The sequence below is a fragment of the Dipodomys merriami genome, unplaced genomic scaffold, assembly GCF_024711535.1.
Source record: "Dipodomys merriami isolate MVZ:Mamm:240054 unplaced genomic scaffold, mDipMer1.0.p SCAF_448, whole genome shotgun sequence".
NCBI lineage: Eukaryota > Metazoa > Chordata > Mammalia > Rodentia > Heteromyidae > Dipodomys > Dipodomys merriami.
In genome coordinates this window covers 406200-411038 of record NW_027206011.1, presented here as the reverse complement: position 1 = coordinate 411038, position 4839 = coordinate 406200, and positions in this window count along the sequence as shown.

The window sequence follows — 4839 nt, the reverse complement described above, 5'->3', positions numbered from 1 at the left end:
AATCTTAAAAATAGTTTGTTAGGGATATATAACCTAAAAGGAATAATTTCAGGAAAGTATTAAGCACATAAAATGTAATGCACACCTACAATTGTCTCTTTATTTAAAACTTCAGCAGTTGTAGTTTATTTATTCTAATAACAAAGATTATAAACTAAGTTACAATAGTATTCCAAATGGAACACAGAACTAGAAAAATGAAGGGTAGCACTAAAGAATGCTACTGCTACTACTAATAGAGTAAGAATAAAATTTAGGCAAACCTCCTTCAGAATAAAAGCCACAGGACAGCCCCAACATTACTTTAATTGTTTCATATGAAGACAAGACCTTTTTGTAAAGATAAGTTTTCACAGATATTAACATCAGTTGGGTATATATTTCTTAAGGCCTTCAGGAAGGATGCTCTGACAATGTTGATAGAAACTGACTTCTTTGGGACCTACTACACAATGTGCAGACACCATTCCAAGCATTGCACCTGCATTAGGGTAATTTTAGCGCTCAAGATAGTTCTTCCAGTTAGGAAATGAATTAAGTATTTTATTAAAAACAGAAGTAGACAACAAGGCCAAACAAATTTCCCAAGTACCCAATACGGATCAGCTGTAGAACCATAATTCAAATCCAGGTTTCCACCAGGCATATCTGAGGATATTCTGTAAGTTTCACCCTCATTACCTTTCAAGATGTATGGAGCAGATGAACCTACATTATCTTCCTAATTATGGTTATAATGGCAATAACATTGCTACAGAATATACATATTTTTAAATTAAAAGGGTGTGGGTAATGATATTGTAGGTGATCTTTATACCAAATAAAGACTGAACCAAAAAGAAAAGTAAGGGGCTGGGAAGGTGGCTCAGTGATAGAGCGCTTGCTTTGAATGCATGAAGTCCTGGGATCAATTCCTCAGCACCACATAAGCAAAAAGAAAAAAGTTGAAAGTGGTGCTGTGGCTCAAGTGGTAGAGCACTATCCTTGAGCTGAAGAGCTGAGGGACAGCACCCATGCCCAGAGTGCAGGCCCCACGACCGGAACCCCCCAAAAAAAATAAAAATAAAAGAACCTAGGCTGCAAATTTTAGTCATTGTACTAGCACTCATATACCATATATATGTGTGTGTGTGTGTGTGTGTGTGTGTGTGTGTGTGTGTGTGTGTGTGTGTGTGTGTGTGTGTATACACACACACACACACATATATATATATATATATATATATATATATATATATATATATATATATATATATATATATATTCTTCCGAAAATATACAGTGAGTTAATTTGTCGAAACCTGGTCATAGAATAAATATGAGGTGTGAAAAAGTTTGTAAGTCTGAAATGACTCCAAGGTATTTTGAGAAGACAGCTGGAACAGTTATCACTTAATCAAATAGTAATGAGGTATTGGTTTGTAGATAGAGATCAAAGCTCACTTGGGACATTTTGTGTTTGTTAAAATCAGTAGTTAGGAGTTGTCAGTAGACAGGATGCTATTAAGGACTTGAATTAATGTAAACAGAGATGGAGAAAAATACAGAAATAATTACTGTACTCAGTGGTAAAAAACATGAGAAGGAATATTACAGAGCTAAGCCCCGGGATACACAAATATGTAAATCATGACAAATGAAGAAAAACAGTAATAAGTATGTAATGCAGACTTATATGGGTAGGTATTTTTAATGTTTAAGGGCTATGAAGTGATTGTGTGATGACCTAAAATTTAAGAAATTCTTAAGTTCAACTATCCTTTGGGCCAACCATAGCTGATAGTTTAAGTAAAACGGGGCCACAATAGTGTGTCTTGATTTACCAAAGTGAAAATAGGCCAATATTTGGAAAGCCACTTTTTGGACCTGTGGTTGGAGTGGCAATTACTGCAGTTTGTTCAACTGTCATTAGAAAGCTACAGGTTTAGCACAATGATAGAAATCTTTCAGGGATCTGGTAGATTTTCCCTCTGTCTTCAATTTCCCTTTTTTTCTGAGAGCTAAAATATCACTACTGGAAGCCTGTCCAAATTGTGCCTTTGGCAAGTTAATAGATAGTCGGTCTATCACATGTCCAAATAAAAGAGAATTGGAACAGGTTTACATTGAGCACTCACAGTAGACGGGTCTCTGGACTTTCTCAGGAAAAGCCTTCTGCCATTGTGGGATGGATAGGGCTGGATGATATGCAAAATAGACACCATAGATGGAAAGTATTCTGCTAAGTTAACACTTGAGATATCGGATGTTTTAACTGCATTGTATTGACTTTTATGAATCAGTTAATCAGATTCTTCATGCCATATTATTTTAATAGACTGTAAAATGCATGCTTATCGCATTTCCTTTGTATAACATATAGTATGTTTTGAAATTTGGTATAAAACATTTGTCTTTTCATTTATTTACTTTTAATATGTTTTACTCTAGTTTTCAAGAGTAGGGAAATGCCCTGGAACTTTGTAATTTGATGTCATATGTAATTTATTTTTTTAAAAATTCTTATTTATTGTCTATTGCAGCCCCCGGCTATATGTAATTTAAACTGTAGTTTTCTTCAAGTGTATCATCCTACGCTGAAGTTTTTTTCTCATAAGCTTTCTAATAAATATGTAGTCTATTCAATTTTGAAAAGTACTGCTGTACCTCCCACTTATTTGTGGCATTTCTGAAATCCAAGTTCCTCTGTGTGTCAGCGTGGATACTTTTGCTTGTAACAGTTTTGATATTGAATACATAGCATCTGACTACTTAGGGAACAAAGGATGTGAAGTTACAGTATCCCAATAAAGAACTTCCAGGACAATTCAAGGGCAACTCATGTACTCTCTGTGTAGGTGAATAAGAGCATAGAAAAGAAAGTCTTATACATGAAAGTGACTGGGAGTGTGTGCACATAGGTATTCACTTATTTATCTGTTGTTATAGTTTTACATATTCAATATTATTCATTATATATATATCCAAAATCCAGAGAACCACATCCATGGGCATCGTTTTCCTATGTTGCTCTTTGGGTAATAAGAATGAAACCTGGTATTGTCCTGTGGTAGAGAAATAACTCAGAGATTCAAACATTTTTCTTTCAATATGTTGCCTGTTCCTACATCTAAAATGAGGAAGTCTGTTAATACATAATACATGTTATAATCTATTTAATCTATTTATACAATGTATAATGTATTCTATATTATAATATATATTATATATAATAACTGAGTATTATATATTCATAAGGAAAAATACAACAAACGTATCTATGACCATACTTTCCCAGCCATGATTAGGTTCATTAGAGTTAGGTGCATTACATCTCAACAGGAAAAGTCTACTGAAGTTTTGATGACCTTGAGCTAGATAAGGAGAATTTCTGTAAGAGGAGCCTCTCTTCAATTATGATAAAAAATAAGTTTGGAAGTTATTTTATTTTATTTTTTTGTTTTTATTTAGGTGGACAAGGAGCCTGAACTCTGGGCCTGAGCACTGTCCCTCACCTCTTCAATTCAAGGCTAGTTCCCTACCACTCACCCATAAAAGCACTTCTGGCTTTTTTTTTGCTTATGTGGCACTGAAAAATCAAACCCTAGGCATTGTCCCTTAGCTCAAGGCTCGTGCTCTACCACTTGAACCACAGCACCACTTCTGGCTTTTTCTGCCTGGGATTGCTTTGAATCATAATACTCAGATCTCAGCCTCCAAGGTAGCTAGGATTACAGGTGTGAGCCACCAGTGCCCAGCAAGTCCCTCTTAGATATTATTCTAAAAGCCTCTTATCCAAGGTCACTCCTAAGATAATAAATGGACCTATGCCAATAGTTCCTTCATACTCTCATCTCCTGTTATGGCTATGGTGTGTCTTTTCCATTGTATCCTGAACCTACTTCACAGTTCTCTTCCTAATCCATGATTCTAGATGTATTACTAATAATTACCCAAATTTTGTGGCTATAAACCCTAAATTATTCAACTATTAATTTAATTTAATTTTTTTCAATATGATCATGGTTCTGTACAAATCTGAGCTTTTATTCACCTCTTGCATCTACCTCTTGGCATGAGCAGAGCCTGTGCCTAATCTACTTTAAATGCAAGAGGTTAGCCAAAGAACAGCCTACAGTATTCCTGCCTAGGAGTCAGTACAGGTAGTAGAGTGCCTGAAAGAAGCAATGCATTCCTGACATGAGAAGGGGTGAGAGTGACAACAGCCTACAGAGCAAACTGGCAGTCACAACATTTAACAACTTCTACTTTGGGGAAACTGATCTCCTGCAAAGTGGCAGTGAGATAACTTTAATTTTCTTATATGAAGGAAGTTGTCATGTCTCACTATATAACTCCCTTGTAATCAAAGAGAGGGTCATTCTTTTGTTTCCACCTTAGGCCCAGTCTCAGTTTATGTCAGACTTTGCTCAGACTCTATTCCTACCAGAAGGTCCCTAATGAGGAGGAAAGTGTGATCTCTTGGCTTCTGACTGGCCCTTCGGGACCTGAAGCCACTTTTAGTTTTCAACCTGTTCCTTCTGACAATGGGAAAGCTCATTCTCTGAATTGTGCCCTAGTATTGTGCCCTTTCTTCAGAGAAAGTCAAGGAATGACAGATTCTGCCTGAGTGAGTGAGTATCTCCATTTCCAAAGAGGTCAATTAATATCTGATTCTGAGACCCAGGTGAAAGTCCTTTACCAGATCCTCCAAGCTCTGACTCCAAGCCATCCTCATATTTCTCCAGCTTTTTCTCATGAACCAAAAGGTTACAGGAGTTTAGTTCAGAAACAAGGAGAAATGAGAGAAGCAGAAGAACCATTGGCAGGGTGAGGAATTTAGAGATTTTTGGGTGAAAA